Source organism: Rhipicephalus microplus, unplaced genomic scaffold, assembly GCF_043290135.1.
Source record: "Rhipicephalus microplus isolate Deutch F79 unplaced genomic scaffold, USDA_Rmic scaffold_308, whole genome shotgun sequence".
Taxonomy (NCBI): domain Eukaryota; kingdom Metazoa; phylum Arthropoda; class Arachnida; order Ixodida; family Ixodidae; genus Rhipicephalus; species Rhipicephalus microplus.
In genome coordinates this window covers 35,001-47,500 of record NW_027464877.1, presented here as the reverse complement: position 1 = coordinate 47,500, position 12,500 = coordinate 35,001, and the positions used below count along the sequence as shown (strand labels likewise).

Here is a 12,500-nt window from a genome sequence, read left to right as displayed (position 1 = left end):
CAATGTGCGTTCAAAGAATCAGTGCTCAGTGTGTCCTGCAATTCACACCAAGTCTCGCAGCTGGCTGCGTTCTTCATCGACCCGAGAACCGAGTGATCCACCGCTTAGAGTCGTGAAAAAGTGTTTGTTCAATTCCGTACAGTCAAAACCAAACGTTTCTGGCACTCGGCCAAACAGTGGCCAAGAAGGGCGCTTTTCAGCGCACGCTTGGACTCCAAAACTCTGCCGCGCCTTTTTCGGCTGCCGCAAATCGAGCAAACGGTGTGTTTCGGACGGCGTTTCGCTTTCGCTACTTGCGAGTGCTTTCGTGGTCCACCCCTCTATAAATACTCGGGAGGCGTCGAAGCCGGTTCTCCAAGCCGGACCCGTAGGTATCGTTGTGTGCTCGCTCTCATTGGCCCGCCTAACCAGAAAATGCCTGCGGTACACCCATTTGGATAAGAGTGCACGCAGATGCGGGCCTCGACGGCTACACATTTCCTCGGGCGGCCGCCTCCCGGCCTCCGTGGAGCGCGGGATGCACGGTCCCATCGACAAGCCTCTCCCGTTTTTACCGTGGCGTCGCGGTTCACCACGGCAGGCGGGTCGGTCTCCTCCGCATAAAAAGGGGGACCCCCGCTTTTTGTTCCACGAAATCGCACAAGCTTTTTTCGCATCCACGGTTTGCCACCGCACACCAAAATGCCGATCCGGCTGCCTACTTTAGCCAACAGGTGGAGCCAGGCGCGCCGTACTTGCGCGGCACTTCCCACGTCCACCGAAGTCGGTGCCAAGGACCACTTTCGGCGCCGGAGCCGCGTACGAGCCTACTCGAGGCGGAAGAACGAAGCCAGCAAGGGCCTGGCCGCAAGTGCGTTCAATTGTCGGGACGTCCAAGTCCCTCGTTCTTCCGTGCTTCCTCTTTCGGCAAGTCGTTGCGGCACCTTCCCAAAGCGCGCAGACCCGCTAATCGCGACGAGCGCGACGTGGCCGTGCCGCCTTTCCCTCGGCAGCAAGCAAAACGCCTGGCAACGTCGACGCTCCCCTAACCGCGATCTCGCACCGTGTTTCGTGTGGCGAATTCAAAAGCCGGCCGGCGCTGCTGCAACCATTACGGTCGGTACGCATACGCCGCGGAGGGCGGGACGGTCATCGGAGCGTGCGGTTCCTCCATCGAGTACTGCGCACCTCGGCCGTCGCATCGCCGTGCCATGACCGGCCGCGCGTCAACGCGAACCGGTGCCAGCGAGATCCCTCGCCTGCAAGAACCGACCGGCAGCCTCCGTCACCCGAGGACGCGGAGGCGCTTGCCGCGGACGGCGGGACGGTATGCACTGGTGCACAGCGGACCCGTCACATCGCCAGTTCCTTGACCGACCGCCGACGCTTGTGCCGTTCCTCTCGTACTTGGCAGTCGCCGCGCGATTGTCGGGTCTCGTTCTTGCACGCTCGAACGGTCGGGAGGGCACTCGGCTGGCGTTTCGGGAACGCGCAGCCTCGCCTTCTACCGACGTAACCACGACTCGCCGTTCGCGCTCCGCCGCTCCTGTTTACAGTACTAGGCGGTCCCGCAGCGGTCGGGTCGCGCATTTCGAGCGCTTCGAGCCACGGTGCAGTGGCGGGTCGAAAGCCGACCTATGAGTGCGTTGCGCCGTTTGTACCCGCGTCCGCCACCTGGCCGACCGTCCAAGGTCGCGGTGTTGGCGTCCGCTGGGCGCAACAATTTGTCACGGGGTGCCGCTCCACATTCAGGCAGCCCCGTGGGGAAAAGCCGACCCCGCGTCCAAACGGGGTCAGCGGCAGAAAGTGTCGGGCGCAGACGCAGCTGAGGCGCTCACCCTTCACAATCCGTTAATGATCCTTCCGCAGGTTCACCTACGGAAACCTTGTTACGACTTTTACTTCCTCTAAATGATCAAGTTTGGTCATCTTTCCAACAGACCGGCGCAACCGAAAGGCCGCGCCGGACATCGGTCCGAAGACCTCACTAAATCATTCAATCGGTAGTAGCGACGGGCGGTGTGTACAAAGGGCAGGGACGTAATCAACGCGAGCTTATGACTCGCGCTTACTGGGAATTCCTCGTTCAAGGGGAACAATTGCAAGCCCCTATCCCAATCACGAAAGAAGTTCCACGGGTTACCCAGTCTTTTCAGACAGGGATAAAGACACGCTGCTTCCTTCAGTGTAGCGCGCGTGCGGCCCCGGACATCTAAGGGCATCACAGACCTGTTATTGCTCTGTTTCGTGCGGCTAGGAGCCGCTTGTCCCTCTAAGAAGGTTGTAAGGTGCTGGGAACCCCGCACCTATTTAATAGGCTAGAGTCTCGTTCGTTATCGGAATTAACCAGACAAATCGCTCCACCAACTAAGAACGGCCATGCACCACCATCCACCGAATCAAGAAAGAGCTCTCAATCTGTCAATCCTCCCAGTGTCCGGGCCGGGTAAGTTTTCCCGTGTTGAGTCAAATTAAGCCGCAGGCTCCACTCCTGGTGGTGCCCTTCCGTCAATTCCTTTAAGTTTCAGCTTTGCAACCATACTTCCCCCGGAACCCAAATACTTTGGTTTCCCGGAAGCTGCCCGCCGAGTCATTTGAGTAACTCAGGCGGATCGCTGGTTGGCATCGTTTATGGTCAGAACTAGGGCGGTATCTGATCGCCTTCGAACCTCTGACTTTCGTTCTTGATCAATGAAAACATTCTTGGCAAATGCTTTCGCAGTAGTTCGTCTTGCGACGGTCCAAGAATTTCACCTCTAGCGCCGCAATACGAATGCCCCCGTCCGTCCCTCTTAATCATTACCTCGTATTCCAAAAACCAACAGAACAGAAACGAGGTCTTGTTCTATTATTCCATGCAAGTTTATTCAGGCGACTCGCCTGCGTTGAGCACTCTAATTTTTTCAAAGTAAAAGCACCGGCCATCTCGAGGCACACAATGAAGTGCACCAAGAAAGAACCGGCATGATGTTCAGTCCGAGCCGTCGCATCGGGTAGATGCACTACTCGTCTGGAACTGAGATCCAACTACGAGCTTTTTAACCGCAGCAGCTTTAGTATACGCTATTGGAGCTGGAATTACCGCGGCTGCTGGCACCAGACTTGCCCTCCAATTGATCCTCGTTAAAGGATTTAGAGTGTACTCATTTCAATTACGGGGCCTCAAAAGAGTCCCGTATTGTTATTTTTCGTCACTACCTCCCCGTGCCGGGAGTGGGTAATTTGCGCGCCTGCTGCCTTCCTTGGATGTGGTAGCCGTTTCTCAGGCTCCCTCTCCGGAATCGAACCCTGATTCTCCGTTACCCGTAACAACCATGGTAAGCAAGTAACCTACCATCGAAAGTTGATAAGGCAGACACTTGAAAGAAACGTCGCCGGCTCGTGGCCATGCGATCAGCACAAAGTTATCCAGAGTCACCACACAATACGGGCCGAAACCCGATCGATCTTGGTCTAATAAAAGCACCCGTTACCCAAAGGGCTCCAGGCTCACTGCATGTATTAGCTCTAGAATTGCCACAGTTATCCAAGTAGGAAGAAACGATCTAAGGAACCATAACTGATTTAATGAGCCATTCGCGGTTTCGCCTTATTTCGGCATGTACTTAGACATGCATGGCTTAATCTTTGAGACAAGCATATGATTACTGGCAGGATCAACCAGGTAATCGTTCGACTGCGCGTCCGTCCTCGCCTTCGGCGGGCCGGACGCAGTCTGTGTGCGGCGGAGGCCACCTTCAGGCGCCCCAACACGCTTATTTTGCACTCCGAGATGACGGCGTTCGAGCTCGCTACGGCACAACCTTCCCGAAAGACGAGTGGGAGCCGTGCGGCAAGAAGCACGTTCATGCTCGCTCTTTTTCGTTGCATCGACTCGGTCGCGCCGTGCGGGTTGCCCAAGCCCGCTGCACTGTCGGTGGACCGGCCGGAACTAGCAACGGAGCCGAGACTGCAAAGCCGCCAGACGACGGGTCACGCCCGCGTCTTCGGCGCTTTCGCATCTGAATCGCCCGAGGACGACACGGAACACACCTCGATATCGTGGTAAAACGGCACCGTCCGACAACCAGCCCCTAACGCATCAAGCGGATGAGGCTGCAGACGACTGCCGTGGATTCCCCTGGAGCAGACCCGAGGACACGCTTGACGAGGCCGAAGCCCGCCGCATATCAGACACCCGGTCGCTTTCGCGTACGCCGCTCACGAGAACCCCCACATAATAGCAGCGATAAGTACCCAGACCTCCTTGGGCACTAATACGAGCGTACTCGAGAAAATTTCACCGCGGGTGTGCCCCGAAACGTGTGGCACGTTGAGCGTGCCACAAGTCTACGTCGCTCTCAAACCCGCCGAGGTCGTAGAATTTGCGACCCTACTCACGAAATTCCCACCGAGGATACGGCCGCAAACGTACCGCACCTTGGGTAGGCCACGAGTTTGTGCAACACTACGCTGACGGCACAGCACCGAGGTCGTGCGCGCACGCACGGGAAAATTCCGCCGCGGTTTCTGCCGAAAACGTGAGGCACCACGACTCTCCGCAAGTTCGCGTCGACTGCGAAAGACCGAAGTCGTGAACGACGTGTCCGCTACTCGCCGCCGACACGCTGGACACCAAACGTACAACGACTCGACGGCGTCGTAGAGGCCCACGACGCGGTTTTCCTTAACGACGTCTCGGCGTGGCACCGACAGGTTAGAACGGCCGACCAACGTTCCCTGTCCGCCGTTCGGCTCAGTCGAAGGGCTCGGCGACTTCGGCAACGCTGCGAAGCCGCACGGTGACGCACGCCATGTCCCCATTTTTTTTTTTTTTTTTCTTTCTGCGTCTGCCGGGGTGCCCCTATAATAGCAGCGATAAGCACCCAGACCGCCGTGGGTCGCTCGCCCCGGCTGACGTGGTTTTTCGTACTCCTGCGGCGGTCGCCGTCAAGCACGTCCAAATACGCTACTTTCGTGGGCGCATTCACGCTCTTTCGCTTCGCCGGAGTGCCAGCACTCACTCTGCCAAAAACGGCGAACATCCGAGCGGCGGTTCCCACTTTTGCGTCGGCGTCGCAAACCCCGCCCCGGCAGACGAGGTTTGCCGTACTCGTGCGACGGTGGCCGGCGGGCACGTCGAAAGACGCCGATATCGTGCGCGAATTGGCGCACCTTGGCTTCACCGGAGTGCCGCCACTGACTCCTCCAAAAACGGCGAAGATCCGAGCGGCGCTTCCCACTTTCGCATCGGCGTCCCGAACTCCGCCCCGGCTGACGCGGTTTACCGTACTCGTGCGACGGTCGCCGGCGAGCACGTGGAAAGACGCCGATATCGTGCCCGAATCGGCTCCGTTCGGCTTCGCCGGAGTGCCAGCACTGGCTCGGCGAAAGACGACGAACATCCGAGCGACGGTTCTCACTATTGCGTACGCGTCGCAAACCCCGCCCCGGCAGACGCACTTTGCCGTACTCGTGCGACGGTCGCCGGCGAGCACGTAGAAAGACGCCGATATCGTGCCGGAATCGGCCCCGTTTGGCTTCGCCGGAGTGCCAGCACTCACTCGGCCACAAACGGCGAACATCCGAGCGGCGGTTCCCACTTAGCCGTCGGCGTCCCGAACTCCGCCCCGGCAGACGCGGTTGCCGAGCTCGTGCGACTAGCGACCGCGAAGCCGTCTCGCGACGCCGCTTTCGTGCGCGGCTCCCACTGCGACCTGGGTCACCCGAGGTCGACGAGCAAGAAAGAATGTCGAAAAAAAATTTTTTTTTTTTTGCGTCTGCCGGGGTGCCCCTATAATAGCAGCGATAAGCACCCAGACCGCCATGGGTCGCTCGCCCCGGCTGACGTGGTTTTTCGTTTTCCTGCGGTGGTCGTCGTCAAGCACGTCCAAACACGCCACTTTCGTGGGCGCATTCGCGCTCTTTCGCTTCGCCGGAGTGCCAGCACTCACTCTGCCAAAAACGGCGAACATCCTAGTGGCGGTTCCCACTTTTGCGTCGGCGTCGCCAACCCCGCCCCGGCATACGCGGTTTGCCGTACTCGTGCGGCGGTGGCCGGCGGGCACGTCGAAAGACACCGATATCGTGCGCGAGTCGATGCTTCTTGGTCTCGCAGGAGGGCCGCCACTCACTCCTGCAAAAACGGCGAAGATCCGAGCGGCGCTTCCCACTTTTTCGTCGGCATCGCAAACCTCGCCCCGGCAGACGCGCTTTGCCGTACTCGTGCGACGGTCGCCGGCGAGCACGTCGAAATACGCCGATATCGTGCCCGAATCGGCCCCGTTTCGCTTCGCCGGAGTGCCAGCACTCACTCGGCCAAAAACGGCGAACATCCGAGCAGCGGTACCCACTTAGCCGTCGGCATCCCGAACTCCGCGCCGGCTGACGCGGTTGCCGAGCTCGTGCGACTAGCGACCGCGAACGCGTCTCGCGACGCCGCTTTCGTGCGCGGCTCCCATTGCGACCTGGGTTACCCGAGCTCGACCAGCAAAAAAGAAGGTCGAAAAAAAATTTTTTTTTTCTGCGTCTGCCGGGGTGCCCCTATAATAGCAGCGATAAGCACCCAGACCGCCGTGGGTCGCTCGCCCCGGCTGACGTGGTTTTTCGTACTCCTGCAGCGGTCGCCGTCAAGCACGTCCAAATACGCCACTTTCGTGGGCGCTTTCGCGCTCTTTCGCGTCGCCGGTGTGCCAGCACTCACTCTGCCAAAAACGGCGAACATCCTAGTGGCGGTTCCCACTTTTGCGTCGGCGTCGCCAACCCCGCCCCGGCATACGCGGTTTGCCGTACTCGTGCGGCGGTGGCCGGCGGGCACGTCGAAAGACACCGATATCGTGCGCGAGTCGATGCTTCTTGGTCTCGCAGGAGGGCCGCCACTCACTCCTGCAAAAACGGCGAAGATCCGAGCGGCGCTTCCCACTTTTTCGTCGGCATCGCAAACCTCGCCCCGGCAGACGCGCTTTGCCGTACTCGTGCGACGGTCGCCGGCGAGCACGTCGAAATACGCCGATATCGTGCCCGAATCGGCCCCGTTTCGCTTCGCCGGAGTGCCAGCACTCACTCGGCCAAAAACGGCGAACATCCGAGCAGCGGTACCCACTTAGCCGTCGGCATCCCGAACTCCGCGCCGGCTGACGCGGTTGCCGAGCTCGTGCGACTAGCGACCGCGAACGCGTCTCGCGACGCCGCTTTCGTGCGCGGCTCCCATTGCGACCTGGGTTACCCGAGCTCGACCAGCAAAAAAGAAGGTCGAAAAAAAATTTTTTTTTTCTGCGTCTGCTGGGGTGCCCCTATAATAGCAGCGATAAGCACCCAGACCGCCGTGGGTCGCTCGCCCCGGCTGACGTGGTTTTTCGTACTCCTGCAGCGGTCGCCGTCAAGCACGTCCAAATACGCCACTTTCGTGGGCGCTTTCGCGCTCTTTCGCGTCGCCGGTGTGCCAGCACTCACTCTGCCAAAAACGGCCAACATCCGAGCGGCGGTTCCCACTTTTGCGTCGGCGTCGTAAACCCCGCCCCGGCAGACGCGGTTTGCCCTACTCGTTCGACGGTCGCCGGCGAGCGCGTCGAAAGACGCCGATATCGTGCGCTAATTGGCGCTCCTTGGCTTCTCCGGAGTGCCGCCACTCACTCCTCCAAAAACGGCGAAGATCCGAGCGGCGTTCTCCACTTTCGCATCGGCGTCCCGAACTCCGCCCGGGCTGACGCGGTTTACCGTACTCGTGCGACGGTCGCCGCCGGGCACGTCGAAAGACGCCGATATCGTGCCGTAATCGGCCCCGTTTGGCTTCGCCCGAGTGCCAGCACTCACTCGGCCAAAAACGGCGAACATCCGAGCAGCGTTTCCCACTTTCGCATCGGCGTCCCGAAGCCCGCCCCGGCAGACGCGGTTTGCCCTACTCGAGCGACGGTCGCCGGCGATCACGTCGAAAGGCGCCGAATTCGTGCACGAATCGATGCTTCTTGGTCTCGCAGGAGGGCCGCCACTCACTCCTGCAAAAACGGCGAAGATCCGAGTTGCGCTTCCCACTTTTTCGTCGGCGTCCCGAACTACGCCCCGGCTGACGCGGTTTACCGTACTCGTGCGACGGTCGCCGGCGGGCACTTCAAAATACGCCGATTTCGTGGGCGCATTCACGCTGTTTCGCTTCCCCGGAGTGCCAACACTCACTCTGCCGAAAGCGGCGATCATCCGAGCGGCGGTTCCCACTTTTGCGTCGGCTTCGCAAACGGCGCCCCGGCAGACGCGCTCGTGCGACGTACTCGTGCGACGGTCGCCGGCGAGCACGTCGAAAGACGCCGATATCGTGCTCGAATCGACCCCGTTTCGCTTCGCCGGAGTGCTGCCAGTCACGGCGCAGAGAACGGCGAACAAGTGTTTTTTTTTTTTTTTCCTAGAATTTGTGTTATAGAAGGCACATTTGATATCGGACGATAATTTTCAACTTTATCACGCGCACCGATTTTCGTGTAGAGGTTTGCAAGTTTATGGGAATTTCTCCACTTGGAATAATGCGATTTAGTAGTACTACGAGAACTTCATGGATGTACTCAAGGGTACGGGGCAAGTCAGTTACGTCAACACCTGCAGATTTTTTACACTTCAAACTGAAAATTGTTGGTTGTGAGTCCTCGTGTGATATTAAAGGCCGATTCGCTAACACATAGAACAAAGAAAGAAAGGAAGAAAAAACGCCCGCGCTCGCTCAAGAAACCTGGGTTCGCAACAAGTGGCAACAACAAGCAACCGAGCGAGTGCGCCAAAACCCGTGGCGGCCGAACAAACGCGAAGTCCCAACCGCGTCAGCCGGGGCGGCACGGGACAGGAAAAATCACTTCAGCCGGGGCGGCGGGGCACCGAATAAACCTCGTCACCTCGTCGCAGGATAAAAGAGGAAACAAAAAGTCTAAACAGCGTCTGCTGGAGCGAATGCGTAATAAAACAACAACAACAACAAAAAAAAAACACCCGCGCTCAAGAAGTCTGCAATCCTCACAAAAGGCGACTGTGACCGAGCAGCGTCAGCCGGGGCCGTGCGGAAACGGAAAAACCGCGACTACCGGGGCGTCGAGGCACCGAAAAATCCACTTCAGCCGCGGCGAAAAAAAAAACAAAAAGAAAGACGGAGGGGGGGGGGGGGAACCACGTCTGCCGGGGCGAAGGAAAAAAAAAAACGCGTCTGCCGGGGCGAGCCCGGGTGCGGCACCACCGGGAAAACTGTGGCAAACAGACATGGCGATCGAGTGAGTGGGCCGCCAGCCAGGCTCAGCCAAAAAGTGCAAAGTCCGAACTGCGTCAGCCGGGGCGGCAAAAACCGCGTCAGCCGGGGCGGCGCAAAAAACCGCGTCTGCCGGGGCGGCACGAAACCGCGTCAGCCGGGGCGGGGCGAAAACTGCGTCAGCCGGGGCGAAAAGAAAAAAAAAAAACGCGTCTGCCGGGGCAAGCCCGGGTGCGGCACCACCGGGAAAACTGTGGCAAACAGACATGGCGATCGAGTGAGTGGGCCGCCAGCCAGGCACAGCCGAAAAGTGCAAAGTCCGAACCGTGTCAGCCGGGGCGACGCAAAAACCGCGTCAGCCGGGGCGGCGCGAAAACCGCGTCAGCCGGGGCGGCACGAAACCGCGTCAGCCGGGGCGGCGCGAAAACTGCGTCAGCCGGGGCGGCGCGAAAACCTCGTCAGCCGGGGCGAGCGAAAAGGGGGGGGGGAACCACGTCTGCCGGGGCGAAAGAAAAAAAAACGCGTCTGCCGGGGCGAGCCCGGGTGCGGCACCACCGGGAAGACTGTGGCAAACAGACATGGCGATCGAGTGAGTGGGCCGCCAGCCAGGCTCAGCCCAAAAAGTGCCAAGTCCGAACTGCGTCAGCCGGGGCGGCAAAAACCGCGTCAGCCGGGGCGGCGCGAAAACCGCGTCTGCCGGGGCGGCGCGAAAACTGCGTCTGCCGGGGCGAGCCCGGGTGCGGCACCACCGGGAAAACTGTGGCAAACAGACATGGCGATCGAGTGAGTGGGCCGCCAGCCAGGCACAGCCGAAAAGTGCTAAGTCCGAACTGCGTCTGCCGGGGCGGCACGAAACCGCGTCAGCCGGGGCGGCGCGAAAACCGCGTCTGCCGGGGCGGCACGAAACCGCGTCAGCCGGGGCGGCGCGAAAACTGCGTCAGCCGGGGCGAGCCCGGGTGCGGCACCACCGGGAAAACTGTGGCAAACAGACATGGCGATCGAGTGAGTGGGCCGCCAGCCAGGCACAGCCGAAAAGTGCTAAGTCCGAACTGCGTCTGCCGGGGCGGCACGAAACCGCGTCAGCCGGGGCGGCGCGAAAACCGCGTCTGCCGGGGCGGCACGAAACCGCGTCAGCCGGGGCGGCGCGAAAACTGCGTCAGCCGGGGCGAGCCCGGGTGCGGCACCACCGGGAAAACTGTGGCAAACAGACATGGCGATCGAGTGAGTGGGCCGCCAGCCAGGCACAGCCGAAAAGTGCTAAGTCCGAACTGCGTCAGCCGGGGCGGCAAAAACCGCGTCAGCCGGGGCGGCGCAAAAAACCGCGTCTGCCGGGGCGGCACGAAACCGCGTCAGCCGGGGCGGCGCGAAAACTGCGTCAGCCGGGGCGAAAGAAAAAAAAAAAAACGCGTCTGCCGGGGCGAGCCCGGGTGCGGCACCACCGGGAAAACTGTGGCAAACAGACATGGCGATCGAGTGAGTGGGCCGCCAGCCAGGCACAGCCGAAAAGTGCTAAGTCCGAACTGCGTCTGCCGGGGCGGCACGAAACCGCGTCAGCCGGGGCGGCGCGAAAACCGCCTCTGCCGGGGCGGCACGAAACCGCGTCAGCCGGGGCGGCGCGAAAACTGCGTCAGCCGGGGCGAGCCCGGGTGCGGCACCACCGGGAAAACTGTGGCAAACAGACATGGCGATCGAGTGAGTGGGCCGCCAGCCAGGCACAGCCGAAAAGTGCTAAGTCCGAACTGCGTCTGCCGGGGCGGCACGAAACCGCGTCAGCCGGGGCGGCGCGAAAACCGCGTCTGCCGGGGCGGCACGAAACCGCGTCAGCCGGGGCGGCGCGAAAACTGCGTCAGCCGGGGCGAGCCCGGGTGCGGCACCACCGGGAAAACTGTGGCAAACAGACATGGCGATCGAGTGAGTGGGCCGCCAGCCAGGCACAGCCGAAAAGTGCAAAGTCCGAACCGTGTCAGCCGGGGCGACGCAAAAACCGCGTCAGCCGGGGCGGCGCGAAAACCGCGTCAGCCGGGGCGGCACGAAACCGCGTCAGCCGGGGCGGCGCGAAAACTGCGTCAGCCGGGGCGGCGCGAAAACCTCGTCAGCCGGGGCGAGCGAAAAGGGGGGGGGGGGGGAACCACGTCTGCCGGGGCGAAAGAAAAAAAAAACGCGTCTGCCGGGGCGAGCCCGGGTGCGGCACCACCGGGAAGACTGTGGCAAACAGACATGGCGATCGAGTGAGTGGGCCGCCAGCCAGGCTCAGCCCAAAAAGTGCCAAGTCCGAACTGCGTCAGCCGGGGCGGCAAAAACCGCGTCAGCCGGGGCGGCGCGAAAACCGCGTCTGCCGGGGCGGCGCGAAAACTGCGTCAGCCGGGGCGAGCCCGGGTGCGGCACCACCGGGAAAACTGTGGCTAACAGACATGGCGATCGAGTGAGTGGGCCACCAGCCAGGCTCAGCCAAAAAGTGCCAAGTCCGAACTGCGTCAGCCGGGGCGGCAAAAACCGCGTCAGCCGGGGCGGTGCAAAAAAACCGCGTCTGCCGGGGCGGCACGAAACCGCGTCAGCCGGGGCGGCGCGAAAACTGCGTCAGCCGGGGCGAAAGAAAAAAAAAACGCGTCTGCCGGGGCGAGCCCGGGTGCGGCACCACCGGGAAAACTGTGGCAAACAGACATGGCGATCGAGTGAGTGGGCCGCCAGCCAGGCACAGCCGAAAAGTGCTAAGTCCGAACTGCGTCTGCCGGGGCGGCACGAAACCGCGTCAGCCGGGGCGGCGCGAAAACCGCGTCTGCCGGGGCGGCACGAAACCGCGTCAGCCGGGGCGGCGCGAAAACTGCGTCAGCCGGGGCGAGCCCGGGTGCGGCACCACCGGGAAAACTGTGGCAAACAGACATGGCGATCGAGTGAGTGGGCCGCCAGCCAGGCACAGCCGAAAAGTGCTAAGTCCGAACTGCGTCTGCCGGGGCGGCACGAAACCGCGTCAGCCGGGGCGGCGCGAAAACCGCGTCTGCCGGGGCGGCACGAAACCGCGTCAGCCGGGGCGGCGCGAAAACTGCGTCAGCCGGGGCGAGCCCGGGTGCGGCACCACCGGGAAAACTGTGGCAAACAGACATGGCGATCGAGTGAGTGGGCCGCCAGCCAGGCACAGCCGAAAAGTGCTAAGTCCGAACTGCGTCAGCCGGGGCGGCAAAAACCGCGTCAGCCGGGGCGGCGCAAAAAACCGCGTCTGCCGGGGCGGCACGAAACCGCGTCAGCCGGGGCGGCGCGAAAACTGCGTCAGCCGGGGCGAAAGAAAAAAAAAAAACGCGTCTGCCGGGGCGAGCCCGGGTGCGGC

The 12,500-nt window shown here is 61.4% G+C and overlaps 2 non-coding genes across 2 annotated transcripts in view; both read right to left on the bottom strand.

Annotated features, from left to right (window-relative positions):
• LOC142793586 (5.8S ribosomal RNA) overlaps positions 1–112 on the bottom strand; it is a 153-nt gene extending 41 nt beyond the window's left edge. The window contains exon 1 of the ribosomal RNA XR_012891661.1: positions 1–112. This exon is cut by the window's left edge and continues 41 nt beyond it. This is a non-coding gene — a ribosomal RNA (5.8S ribosomal RNA).
• Positions 113–1,831: 1,719 nt separating this feature from the next.
• On the bottom strand, positions 1,832–3,646 carry LOC142793577 (small subunit ribosomal RNA). Its single transcript, XR_012891652.1, has one exon. It is a non-coding gene; the product is annotated as a small subunit ribosomal RNA (ribosomal RNA).
• Positions 3,647–12,500: the final 8,854 nt, after the last annotated feature.